The sequence below is a fragment of the Parasteatoda tepidariorum genome, chromosome 11, assembly GCF_982258835.1.
Source record: "Parasteatoda tepidariorum strain Cologne lab strain chromosome 11, Ptep-v5.0, whole genome shotgun sequence".
In the NCBI taxonomy this organism is placed as follows: domain Eukaryota; kingdom Metazoa; phylum Arthropoda; class Arachnida; order Araneae; family Theridiidae; genus Parasteatoda; species Parasteatoda tepidariorum.
This window is the reverse complement of record NC_141765.1, coordinates 31,955,422-31,970,408: the sequence shown is the minus strand read 5'-3', so window position 1 is coordinate 31,970,408 and position 14,987 is coordinate 31,955,422. Positions and strand designations below refer to the sequence as shown.

At 28.2% G+C, this 14,987-nt stretch overlaps 1 protein-coding gene across 3 annotated transcripts in view; it reads left to right on the top strand.

The window, feature by feature from the left end:
• The window catches only part of LOC107448939 (neuropeptide F receptor-like), a 192,316-nt gene that overhangs the window by 137,795 nt on the left and 39,534 nt on the right, over positions 1-14,987 (top strand). For 2 of the 3 annotated variants that reach the window (XM_071187611.2, XM_071187612.2), the window contains exon 3: positions 4,781-4,819. The gene's annotated coding sequence lies outside the window, so the exon portion shown is untranslated. Of the gene's footprint in view, positions 1-4,780; positions 4,824-14,987 lie in introns of all 3 variants that reach the window. The other variant, XM_087154757.1, reaches the window with a different exon arrangement.

Genomic DNA, 14,987 nt, shown 5'->3' with positions numbered 1-14,987 from the left:
CTTTAAATTGTAGCTAAATGTAAATTGTAACTTTCTTTAATTGGTTAGAAGGTTTTGAATACTCTTTTTTTATGTAGGTATTTATTTTCATTGCTCATAAGGAATGTGTTTTTTAGCTGAAATATCTTCATTTACAATGTTTGATAGATTTAAGATTTTAAAGGCATTGCAAGTGCATTTTTAATTTGGCATTTATCTTCTAAGGTTTAAACTATCTTTATCATTCTGCCATTAAAAATTGTCATGATTTGTTTAGCAGTAATTTTTTTCAGGTTATAGTTTAGTTTGTTTTACAAGATTTTTTTTCTTATGATTCTTTCATTTATGCGTGAAGAAAGAAAAATATGTTTTTATTTCTTCGTATAAAAGATATAAATTATTATAACTTATACAGAATTACGTGATTATTCCTATCGGATGAATCTGGTGTGATACTCGGTTAAATAGTCTAATTTCATTTTTTTACCTGATACTCTATAAAATCTTAATACGAGAAACTCAAGATCATAACCTAATTCTGTGCTAAAAAAGGGTTACCTTAACTAACTTTTGATCGTATGATCAGATCATTACGTTCTAGAGACTGATACTCACTATGTTTTGAGAGGCTGACCTCAAATATGCTAATTAATTAGTGTATACGATATTTTAAGTTACGAAATGAGCCATAAAAATGTAATTTCTCTGATTAAACATACCTTTTTTTGACGACTGCAGATTTCTGATCCCCAAAATATAGAGGGTAGCTGCAATCTGAGAAATATGGTCCCAATAGAGTGGGCAGGAGAGCGGTCCAAAGTTTGTATCCCTTAATGCTAATTTTACTTTTTGCGTATTTCGCAAAATCTCGAGAACTTTTTAAGAGAATCGAAAAATTTTTGAACACAATCATTAAATTAATTTATCCAAAGATAATTTCTTGAAAAAAAAATAATTTTTAATAATTATTCAGTTCTATTCTTTTCAATAATGGTCGAAAAAATTGAATTGCGAGATATACAAATTTTTAAATCTTTTTAAGGAATTTAATTTTATATTTTAAAAAAAAAAATATTTTTTAAAATCTTTGAACCAAATTGGTTGAAAGATTCCTGAGAAATCGAAATTTAACTGTACGACTTTTTTAAAATTCAATTTCTTAGGAACTATTCGAACAATTTCGTGCAAATTTCTCCATATAACAATACATTTGCCATATAACTTTGAAATGATTAAAAAATTTGTATATCTTAAATTTCAAAACTTTTTCTACTATTCGTAATTAAATAATAAATAATTATTAAAAAATTTTTTGCATTGAATTATTGTTGAATAAACGAATTTTATAATTGCGTGAAAATTTTTTCAAATCGCTTGAAAAGTTCGTGAGATATGGTGAAATATACAAAAAGTAAAATTAACATTAATGAGTCCAAACTTTCGACCTTTTTTCCTTTTTTTATTACAAAATGCCAAATATTTGAGCTACAAAATGAACTCATCGGTAATATTTTCATCTAAATCATAAAATCTTTTCAAGGATATTATTTTCATTACTATTTTCGCGCGTTATCAATAATGATTTGCTTTAGTAACTTCGTTGAATTTGGAATCATTTGAAAATTCATCCAATAAAATGTTATTTGTTTGATATCCGCAGGAATATTATTTCTCATTGTCTACCAGTATTAGTTATTGGATTCCCAATTTATTTCAACTTATTACTGATTTGAATACCTAATAAAATGATGGAGACTAAGGCACAAATAAGATTTTTAAAGAAGTTCTTAATGGTTTCTTATAAATGGGTCTTTTCAAAAAATATTTTTACCTGTGATCTAATTTTGATTTTTCTCGAATGGTCCTCTAAATTAATTTTTTTAATCAGTCTGCTCATAATTTATCTAAGCATTTTCTAAAATCTTTTTTGAAATTCAAAAGCTATTTAGAAAAATCCAACACCTGTTTTCTAGATTCAATATACAATCCATAATCATGTCCCACCCCCTTAAAGGAAAGCTTTTTGGTGAAATGCAAATCTCTTGAGGACTGTACAGTCTTACCACTGGGTATCGCTGTGGGCTATGGTATCTGACTTTTTGACAACCAGTATTTAAAAATTCATTCTGAACGTTATTTTTTCTTGTTAAAAACCATGCTACCTCAGTAATATTTTCCCCTTTTTTTCTTTACTAACTTTATAATTAGACGTTGTTATAAAAGCAGATCAGCGAATTAAAGTGATTCAATTCTTTTCTTCTAATTATATTGCAGAGAAATATATTATAATTATGCCGGCCAGGTGGCCAAGTGGTTAGCGTGCCAGACTGCGAAGCCATTGGCTGCGGGTTCGAATCCCGATCTAAGCATGGATGTTTCTCTCTCTTGTGTGGTCCTCTGTTGTGTGTGATGTGTGAATGTGGCCCACCCTATAAACGGGTTTGTGACAGTGTGGCGTGGGCAATGTTACTCGCCTCCGTGACTTTGGTTCACTGGTGCCCACTGGGTAACGCGAAATGAGTAACACCTCTGGCATCTTCTAAGGCATCTAAGGTGAAGCGAATTAAGTTCAGTGCCTGAAATTCGAAAAAAAAATATTCTAATTTTATTACTCTAATATTGCTAAATAAAATCTAAGAAGAGCGTTAAGTAAAGACATGTTTTACCACTTGAATCATGCCCAAAGTTGCATTTCACTTAATGAGAGAAATTGATGAATAATTGTGTGGACAATGATGAGCTATATCAACCCTGCTCCACACTCCAAGTCCCTTCTTTTACACTTGCATTTTTTTTCAAAATAGTTTGTCTCCCTCCCACATAGTGTATTCGCTTTCTCAAAAATGAAAAGGGTTCAAAGAAAGGAGAAAGCCTGTCGATCTGTTCTGACAATATATTCTGTTTAGAGATTCTTTACACAATAAAAAAGAATACTTAACTTACTTACTCAAATAAAAATTAATTTTAAGATCATTTTTTTGTATAAATAAATTTCAGGTAATTAAATTAACGGTTTACAAAAACCTTGAAAAAAAAACCTGGCTTGAAATTCTTAGGGGGAGTGTTAAACCCTGAATAGGTTTAAACCCTGATAGGGTTTAAACCTATTAGGGTTTAAACCTATTCAAGGAAGGGTTTAAACCTATTCAAGGTAGGTTTTAAACCTATTAGGGTTTAAACCTATTCAGGTATCAGGTTCATTCCTGATAGGGGGGTTTAACCCTGATAGAGTTTATCCTATGTGCTCCACTGGACGTGCCGGTTTGGGCAAGCGTCAAGCTTAATGGCTGAACACCGCTTCATATCTTTGAGATAACGTTACATCGTAGCGGTTTTGCAGAGAGATTATTCTGGCTCTGGATTGTCTTTCTAGGGGTTTAGGACACATTAGAGAGTAAAGATACTGACCGTATGCAAGGAATGGCCTGTGTATTCTTCGAACCTAAATCCTATAGAATATGCCTAGGTTCCCATTGGCAGACGTGTTTCACAAAGAACACGTCTTTCCAAATCGCGCCAGAGCTGCAACCCGCCTTGAGAAAGAGGTGGAACAATATCCCACAAAGGCTTTTCGATAGTTTAGTGGACAGCATAAATAACGGATGCAAGACGTGCAATAGTGTCCGAGGTAATTACACATCTTACTGGGGTACTCATTTGTGTTTCATACTGGCAAGACGACCAATTTTTCAGGGCTGTTGAGAAATCACCCAATGGCATTTTTTTTATTTTTAATTTTATTATTTTTCGACATACCAATAGCTGAACTATTTTACATAATAATTATTGCACATTGTCTCAACTAAATTCGTACTTAGTTTCATTTCATCAATCAACGTCTATTATTAATTATTCCGAAAAATGTAACAAATGCAACAGTTCCTTAGCATATATACATACTTATATATATATATATATATATATATATATATATATATATATATATATATATATATATATATATATATATATATATATATATATATATATATATATATATATATATATATATATATATATATATATATATATATATATATATATATATATATATATATATATATATATATATATATATATATATATATATATATATATATATATATATATATATATATATATACACATATCATCCTTAAATAATGCTCTTAACTTTAAACTTTGACTTTTAAAAACTGAGTATTTCGTTCCAACATTTCGAGCACAATATATAAAATTCCTAAAGATTTAGGAGAATTCTCCATTTGTTTCTTTTAAAATCATTCTATTATCTCAAGTTCTTAAAAGTTAGTTTTTTGTCGTAAATTTTTAAAAACTGCAAATGTACTTTTATTTTTCAGTTTTCAGTTTTTGACGTTAAAACTTGTTCTCTTAAAAAAATTAAACTAAAGAGTAACACGATATCATTTTTTCGTCCATTTATTTAATAAATGATGGGAAAGTTTCGAAATGTTATCGTATTTTCTGGAACCAAGTTCTTTATAGTATAGTTCATCGTTACTTACATTTTGTTGATTCAGGAATAAATTTTTGTAAAAGTGTTTTGATAAAAATATTAGAAATATTTTCAAAGTTTGACACTAATCGTTTGCAACTTCGGATCGTTTGCACTTTGATAATTCCAAGTTTCGTCATTTAAAAGGATTATTCGGAGGACATGCATTTTTTTAACTATGTTAAAAAGAAATAAGTGTAATCTAAATTTAATATTATAGTAAAAATTTAGTATTAAATGTAACTGAAACTTTGTTCTTAACAAAAAGTCAAAGCCTAAATCTTTGATATATTTCTTTTTTTTCAGATTATCTGCTCAGTCAGTTAAAGGAGCAAATCCAAAGAAGTTAGTAAGTTATTATTTTTTTTTGCATTTAAAATTTAATATAGTAATAAATTCACCATTTATAATGGGTAAATATACCATATAACTTTAAATGCTCTGATCTGTAACAAATCTGCCAATTGAAAGGTATTTTTTATTATTTTTTGATGGAGATAAAATTTTGAAATTAAAATTATGCATCAATATTTTACGATTTCCATTCAGGTGAAAACTTATGAAAATTTAATGGATTGTCTAATTAAATCAATGGTGGTAATTACTATAACTAACTTTCTATCGGGCGTATGTATGTGAGGGATACAAAAGGAATCAGTTTTGTTTTTTGTTACACAGACTTGCAAAATTTAAATTATGAAAGAGTGATTGCAATGTAATAACTGATTTTTACATTACTTGGATAGCTGATGTTTTTTAGTCACATAAGATTTAAAAATAAGGAGAAAACTTCCTGTTCCACGTTACCATGTGGACGAGAGTGTTATTGCTTTTTTTATATTTTATTCACGCGGAATAGATTGTGATAAAATCAATGTCTGTCAGATTAATAGTTAATATATTTTGTATAAAAAATACAGTATTTTACTTATCGTATGTAGCTTTATACTTTATTTATTATTTACTCTTCTAACTTTTTAATAGAGAGAAGTGGTGCATTGTTTTAATTTTTTCTTGTACATTTTTGTGATAACTACAATAAAATAAAAATTAAATCACTTAATGGAACTAATAGTTTTCAAGGTTGATTGGTTTCACGCATAGATGTGTATGAATCAAACTGTTAGATCAATCGACTTATTTTTATTTTATTGCACTAACCATAAAAGAGTTGTTAAAGCAATGAATACATATCTAGATGGCAATCTCAGACGCATAAAAATACGTAAGTCAGTACAAGGACAACAAATTAGTACAAAATTGTATTTTTTATCAATGAAATTTTAAAAACTTCTAAACTTCTACCAACTTGAGATTGTTGTTAATCAGTTCAGCATAATAACAAACATTAGATGCATTTCGAAACATTTATAACATTTCGAAACGTTTATAACGTTTAGAAACATTTATAACGTTTATTAGAAATATTTTATTTATTCACATCACAGAGAATCTTAAATATCTAATTGTAGCCAGCAGTGACAACTTATGGCATTAAATATTTATTTATTGTTATTTATTTTATATGACACGGAAACAAATTTCTAGTAAAATTATCATGCTGCATGGTAATGACATTCCTGGTAAAAAAAGAAATAAAAACATATTTTAGTTAATGAAGCCAAAATTTACGGCATTTCAACCAGCGATTTTCTTTTCGTTGTTGCAGCAACTTTTTAGTGGGAATTCTGGTTTTCAAAACTACTGTTCTTATTAATAAACATTGAGTAAAAAATACAAAACTGAAAAGCAAATTTAAAAGAATAAACAGTCTTTAATCCGTGGTCTAAGGAATCATGGATTTAAAGTATTCGAATTAAGAATGTAACAAAATTTCAAAGAAGTATTCATCAAATGAAAAACGTTTTTAACGCAAAACGACTGCATTTTTGAGAGGATTCAAGGCAAGCTATTATTAATGATCTAATAATTAATTATTCAATAGTTCCTAGACATAGTAACATTAAAAATATTTCATGAATTTCAGAAACAGAAACTCAAGTATGTATGACTATATTAAGCTTGTCCTTCTTTATTTAGTAGTTAAAAGTGAAAGTAATCAGTAAAAAGTTACAATTTAAAACTACCTTTTACTAAATAAGCAATTCAAATTATTGTTTAAAAATAATTTATGAAGGTTGATATAGTCAAATACTACTACTTTATATTCTACTTGATTTTCCTAAATGAGATTTGGCTTTGCAAAAATGTGAATTATAAATGTAAAAACACCGGAAAAGTCTTTTTTTTAGTATGCAGCTTAAATTTTCATTTGAATTTGAATTAAAGGCTTTTGACGAAACTTAATTAGCTTTAGAAATTTCGAACTTCATCTTGAAGCATGTTCTACTTAGATGATTTGCAATTTTATAACGCATGATTTTAAAATTTACTGAATGAATTACCATGCAGAAACTGAAAAAAATATTTTAAAAAAATTTAACGTGAAAGAAATATTTTTTTTCTTTAAGAAGTATTATTATATTATTTTAGATGAAATGTCTGATTCTTTTCTATATTCAGTTTTTTTGTTGTTGAAAAGATCACTACTTTGGTATGAAGATAAATTCATTACTCAAGAACATTTCAAACATATTTACTCCTAGCTACAGTAATTTAACATTTATTATTTAGAGGAATACGTAGTTAAATGAAACAGAGGTGATTAAACCCAGTCGTAGGAAATTTTCAATCTGCAAAAAATTGAATTATTTTAAAAGCATACTAGATTATAAATATTCCTTTGTTATAATTTAAAACGTTAAAAAGAAAAAGAACTTAAGCCTTAAGATCCCCAGAAACATTTTTATTAATAACATAAAATCACTTTTTTTGCAAACGTTATTGAAGCCTTTTTAACGTTTCTGATTTGATTATAGCATATGTATTAACATATGCTATAAAATGCAGTGAAATTTTAAATAAAGTGAAATAAAATCATAATAAGGTTATTATTCATAATATAAACTATCCATCAGCATTTAGCTTTGTCACTCGCTGTAAAAAATCTGGATTAAATTACGATAAAAGTACCGGCAGGGTGCCAGTAGTTTTTTCTGTAAAATCCATTTTTACCGGAACTTGTTACGAAACGAAAAATCTGATATACCGTAAATTTAACAGAAATAAGTGCTGCAAAATAATTGAATTACTCTAATTAAATAAATATTCCTGCAAAAATAAAAGTATCCTACGGTAAAAAGTTATTATACTGTATACCGTAATTTAATTCTGAATTTTTTACAGTGTACACGTTATTTTTTACAGTTGATTTTAATTTAAAAATGGAATCTGAATTAAAAAAGTCATTCCCTATTCTAAAGAAACAAACCACGTATACCAATTGTGGAAAAGTATTGCTGCTAATAACAAAGATATTTCTAATTTAGAAAATTTTGAAAAGAAATATATCAAGGTAAAAAACCAAAGCGTCAAATAAATTATAGGTGTAGTGTGAAAATAATATTTTGGCGAAGAGGGTAATTCTGTTTTTAAATAGTTTATTTCATGTAAGACATTATACTGTGCATTTTTTGCTAGTGTCAAGGAATGTTATGAATTTTTTCATTATATTTATTCATTTTTACTTTTCAAACTCATAAAACCTCTTCAAACTAAAAACTATTTATTTTTAGAATATAAAAAAAAAAATATGTTGTTCAATTATATATAAATTTTTAGTTAAACCGGCAAATTTTGGAGTTTTTTTTTTATGAAAAAGTTAAATAATATTATAAAATTTCCCAAATTTTGAATAATTTTTGCGGACACACATACCTCTATAGGATCCCCGTCACAACGCCCATATAAATAAGCACTTGGGCTTATAAATGTTGAACTAAACTTGAATTTATGAATGATAACTTGGACTTATGAAATGAATGAAAATATCATTAAGTCTATACTTTTAATTCTTATAGCACATCACAACCAAATTATCACTCGAATATAAAAAATTTACTGCATGTAACATACTTTCAGAGACATCTTCAGCCTCTGTGTAAAGCTGTAAACATATCACATCTTTTTAAATTTTTTTTATTAAAAGCTAAATCTCAGCTACAGAAATTTTGCCTCATTCCTTGAACATGAATATTTTAGGGCTATCAAAGCAAAACACCAAACCTTTCACCTTGTCTCACAGATGAACCAAACGATAAAATTCATTGGATTTAAGTCTGGCAAGTAGGTTGCCATTTTTATGCAGTAAGAATGCCTGTGAAATGCTTTTGTCCCCATTTGAGTGCCTTCTGCTCTGAGTTTACGACTATCAATGTTCAACTCCATAACCATACTTTTAAACCCAACGCACAAGACAGGGGAACTCTGAGATTAAGAATCAGGACAAACTAACCTTCGTAGAGGACATTTTAAGAGACTAAACCGCATTTGCCTTACACGGAGGACATTATCCGTATACGGAGTTAGTATGTATTTATATAAAATCAGGTAAGTTATACAACAGATTAATGTAAAACGGATGAATGACATTGCTAAATATGTAACTAATCTTACAAATCTTTACAGTGACAAGATTTAAAGTATAACATTGCTTTTTGTAAGGATAAGTCACCTTAAGTATTAAATAGCTTTTATTTAATTTCTTTCAAGCAAGAAGTTTGAGAGAGGTTGAGAATCGTGAAGTTGTTACTGATAATATGCTATTTTGACAAAGATATAAGCACAACTTTTAAATTTATCATAAACCCAAAATCACATTTTATTACACATTTTCATTACTACACTAGTTATAGATTGTGAGACTTAGTTATTTTACATATTAAGATATCGTAATATTATCTCATTATAGAAATAAATGAGTAATATTATTATAGAAAAACTTATGAATTATCCCGAAAAAACATTATTACGAATATTCAAAAGACAACACTAATATAAGTTGTTATTATTTCAATTTTATACTTTATAATAGGTCAAATGAAATTGAGGTTAATTGAAATTGAGCAAGAATTGATTTGTAAAAAGTTTTATGGATTATCTTGCCAAAAGAAAATTAACAGAAATACCAACACAAATTTTCAGAGCAAAGATTACATAAATTACTACATATTTTACATGGCACAAATAGAAACTTATCAAAAACTCAAAGTCACGTGACAACACATTTTCATAACTGCACTAATTAGAGATTGTGTAAGTTTGTTACTTCACAGAAGGAGGTCTTGTAATATTAAGATGTCAAGAGGATTATAATCCATGACCAGTCTTCCACTAAGGATATTTTACATCAGCATTATGCTCGGTCCAAACCGGGAGAATAATTCGTATCAACCTGCCACAACTGGGATTCGAACCTTGGTCACATTATTGGGACGCGAATGCTTTATCCTTTGAAGCACAACTGTTCTAATACTTTGAATGCTTGAATACTTTGAATACTTTCTTATTATGGCGGAATTTTGTTCTCCGTCAGTAGCCGCCAATATTCGTATAGTGGAAAATAACTTTATACAGTTTCCAGGAAAGAATATACAAATTGTTTAGTGAAATTTAGATTTTATTAAGCATAATTGGTGATATAGAGAATGGCCATTTCTTCATCCAAAAAAAGAAATCCCTCAAAGGGATGAAATCAGAATACCCTCTTATTGAGATATCATACAGATCATACAGAATATCATTTCTGACGGTTAGAAATTGAGACTGGGGAGGCCCGGAAGGGCACTCCCAGTCTCCACAATTTTGAAATTAAAAGTTAATATAATTATTCCTAACAGACATAGAAAGTATGGGTAGGAGATCCAAAATTGGTGATTTATCAAATTATAACATAGCCAAAACAAAGCCAACCAGCATAACAATATTGGGTTTAAAAGAACAGCTTGGCGATCACGAGTCGCCAACAAATTTATGAGAATTATTACAACCATGCAACCGAAACATTTAGCTGCTAGAAATTTAGAATAAAAAGTTATAAATAGATTTTTGTTTTCGATTAGAGGCGACAGTGAATTAATAAGTCTGCATTAGTAATGAAATAAAAAGTATTCGTTACATTGATCTATGCAAAAGAAGAATAAATATTTTATGTTCGTATTAAAAGATTAAGTCTTTGATTTATTTTAAATGTATTTTTTCTATTAATAAAAATCAGCTTAAGTAATGAAAGATATTTAAAAAGGATGGAAAATAAGTATGTAATGCAAATTGTGGTATCACACTTATCAATATTTAACAAAAGTTTTGTTAAACTTTGATGTAAAACCCGGTATGGCTCAGAGGATAGGGCCTTCGACTCTTGAGGTGACCCTGGTTAGAATCAAATTCTACTCCCGCCTCTGACTAACCACAGTGCTGACGTAAAGTATCCTCAGAGATTGACGCATTAATGGGTTAGAATTTCATTACCATTGGTTTTACCGTAGAAAATTTCGTGTTTTTCTCTCTCCGTGTGTCGTAAATGCAGTTTAATTCTATCAAAAAGTTTTCCACGAAGGCTAGTTGGTCCAAATTCTTGATCCAGAATTTTCTTCTTCGGTTTCGGAGTTTAAAATATATGGTTTTAAAATTTTTTATTTTAATTTGTTGCTTGTCCATTTGAATATAATATTTCAATATAATATTTTTTTTACGTAGTGAAAACGGAAATAAACAAAATCTGTGAACTGAAACAAGAGTTAGCTTGCAGCTTAGGGAACACATTTCAATATCTAAATACAAGTATTTCGCAGATCCGCATTTGTTTCAGAATATCTTTGTACAAAATATCAAAATAAGAAAAATATTTTCCTGCAGTTTTAATGTTATTCAAGTGGATATTAGTAAACGTATGTCCCATTCTAGACAATTAAAGGCAGAGTAAGCAGAATTATTCCATGGAAAAGTCATTTCAAATATAGAATAATAGTACTGCGAAGAAGAAATTTGTGGAAATGTTTTCTAACATCGGAGATGGAAATAGAATACATGAATAGGAAATCCGTTATTTATGTCAAGATAGGTACTTAAGCAAATGACAGTTCCTTTTAGGGAAAAAAATATCTACTAAGAGATTTGTTTAAATGCCGTAAGTCAAATATAGTGAGAGTTTCAATTAATTTTATTTGCATTAACCATCACATACAGAAGCTTATTTATTCAAATTAAAGTAAAGCAGATTTAAATAAATTGCTTTCAGCATAACAAATTAATTAGAGACTTTTTCTTGTATCGGTTGATTTTAAAAGGCTTAGTAAATCACTGTCTGGATGTATTAAAAAATTAGAATAATTTAAATATTTTAAAAGAGAATTGTAGTTAACTATTTGTTATAGCTAAATGTTTTAAGATAACAAATCGTGAAAAAAAAACATTTTGATAAGACAAAGTGCACGTTAAGCTTCCGTACTCAAGAAGCTGAAACCTATTTTTACTCCAAAAATGTTTTTCCAAGGTTATTTTTATGAAAAAAATATTTCTAGAATAAAAGCGTTTCTTTTAAAAGATTTGTAATTTTAGTGAATTTGTAAAAACATTTCTTTGCACTGCAATGTATCTTTTAGGATAACATGTGAAACTTATTTTTTATGAGGAAAAGCAACCTAACTGTTTCCTAAATGAAATAGTTTGAGGTTGAAAGATTTCAGAAATGTTTTACAACAGAAAAACAGTATTAGAATAGTTTTCTTATAAGTAGTAGTTTTATGATGTCGATTTTTAGAAAGTGCATAAAAAAACAACTCAATAACTTTAACCTCATGATTGGATTATCATGAACTAATATGCAATCATATTAAATGACCATAAATTACTCCAACTAGTATGTGTTGATAACATATTAAGTTAAGGATTCTGACTCAGAAACACACTTTTTCTAAATAGTCATAATTTTATGGGGGGATGACCACATTTTTGGAAGTGTATGATCTTACACAGTTATAAATTTCTCGGAAAAATTGCTAAGTAACAATTTATTTCATTGTTATTTTACTATATTCAAATACAACAGTCAAATAATCATAGAATAGAAGGCACTTAAACTGATAACTGTCACACTGTTAACTTTTTTCAACTAATACGGTTAAACACCAGAATTTTATTCGTGCCAACTAAATCCACCTTATGAAACCACTTAGTTCTTTACAGCTGAGCACATACTTTAGTGGAGAGGGCTAATATGTCCATCTCTGGACTAGCTGAACTGGTTTCGAATCCTAGAGTTTACATCATGATATTTCTTCCATTCTTTCAATGCATGAAGAGTTCTCAGTGCCTTTCACGCCTCAATCGCTGAACCTGGACTATTGGAATAAGAAAATTTTAACCACTCATGGATTGCATAGCACAGAACTTCTGGACACAAAAAAGTATTATTTTCCATCTCTCACAATAGATGGTAATACCAGATAAACTAATTAAACCACAGTTCATTTGATCGCAAAACTCAACTACAATTACACACCAATGTCAATTGTCTAACGAAACGCCTAACATAACGCAACTCCAGTATCGGGTTAAATTTCATTAAAACCATGCTAGATGTAAAGGTTTACAAAACCATATAGTTTTGTATTCACGGTTTTTCCCCCTTACCAGTTGTAAGTGGTTTCAAAACCGTAAAGTTAAGGAAATGTTTCCTTACGTAAACTATACAATTGATTGAATGGGGCTCGGGCTTTTTTACCACAATTTTAGAAAGAAAATTCTAACGATGTAACTTCATTAGAAGATTGCATCGCGACGAAGTAACTTCAATTAAAAGCAATTAATAAAAATATACTTAATTTGAAAATAACTAAACTATTTAATTATGCCATTTTATGCAAAATTAAAATTAATTGAAACATTAATAAACACATTTGAATTAATAAAAACAAAATGCTACAAAAAATTTGCAACGTTTTTAAAATACTAAATAATTACTACAAAGCCAGATATATTATGATATTTTTAATTAATATCCATACAAGATGTACGAAATTTTTGTTATAACATATAGGATGACAATCCTTGTAAAAAAACATTTTTATTGGAAATAAATATTTAATAATGATAATAATAAAAATAATATTTCGCAAAAAGTCTTTACAAGGAAATCAATATTATTAACGAGAAAATCAATATTAAAAACATCAAAACTAACTAGATTGGCAAAAGAGTATGAACTTTTTAATTATTTAAGCCAGTAAGTACCTTATATTTGTTTGCCAACTAGTTTCAAAACTTCCAGTATGTTTCTAAACAGGTTTCAAACTTTCCATCATGGTCAATCTCTATATGATTTCATACCAGATTTTAGAATACCATTATGCTTGTACTGATCCTAATAATATTTCTATTGGTTGGTTCCTAATGACAATAGTTTTTTCAACTTTTTTAAGCAATTAAATTCTACCATAGTTAAAATTTATTTTAAAGCAAAAATGATCTGTCACTTCTCTTATAAGTTGAATTTTTATATGCAGTTCATATTTGATTTATTAATTTATTAGAATCTAAATATTCTCAAATTGTTTTAGGTATAAAATAGTCTAAATTGTAAAAATAAACGCAGGTCAAATATTAAAATTGTTATAACCCGTCATAACAAATTAATAAAAAAATAGTGACTGCTTGAATAGTTTTAAACAAAACAGCGACCGCTTAAATAATGAAAAAAAAATCTTTTGACTACAAAGTTTTGACTATATTGTTGAAGGTACGGTATACAATTCGAATTCCATAATAAACAGAATGTTAAAGATTTGAATCAATAAAGTGATTTTTTTTTAAATACTTTAAAAACTGTCAAAAACATTTATTAGAAAAGCGTATAAAAGTTTTGTATATGAATAAATTCCAATTTGGAAAACAAGGAAGTATGGAAGTTATTTGTTAAGAGTATTTTTCTCTTATTAAATCATCGAAAATCAAGATTTAGAAAGCAGCAGTAATTGAAAATAGAAAATAAATTCTGAATGTATGCTGTTAGAAATTTCAAAATTTAGCCAGGTGTTTTAAGCACTGAAGCATATTAAGAGCTTTTTTTGAATTGTATATCTTATTAAATTTGCGACAGTTATCTGAATAGTTTGTTAATAAATAAAAATTAAACTCACGATATTCTAAACTCATGATAAATTAAACTCATGACCAATAAGGATACAGCAAAAAGTTTAAAACAAGGAAATGACAAAGAGAAGATTGGAAACTAGGGTGAAAGGGATTTGTCGAGAATCCCAGGGTTTAACAGAATAAATTAAAAGAGTAAGGTACTCGAGGGATCATTAACTAAACTATTACAGTTTTTTAAAGTATAGAAAGATTCCCAAAAGTCAAATTCGGAAGGTGAAGAGTAGTGTTGAATGAATTTACTAGAAATAGACTGAAACCTGTGGTTTGAATTCCAACAGTATAGAGAGATAGAAGATCGGTTAATATACTGATTTTGGATGTATCTCTCGTGTTCTTTATATTTATTTATTCATCAATAATGTATTTCGCATCATTTCCTAACATCTTATAAATTTTTGAATTCCATTTTATATAGAAATGAATTTTTTTCTACAAAGAAAGCCTTCAGGATGGTTTTGAT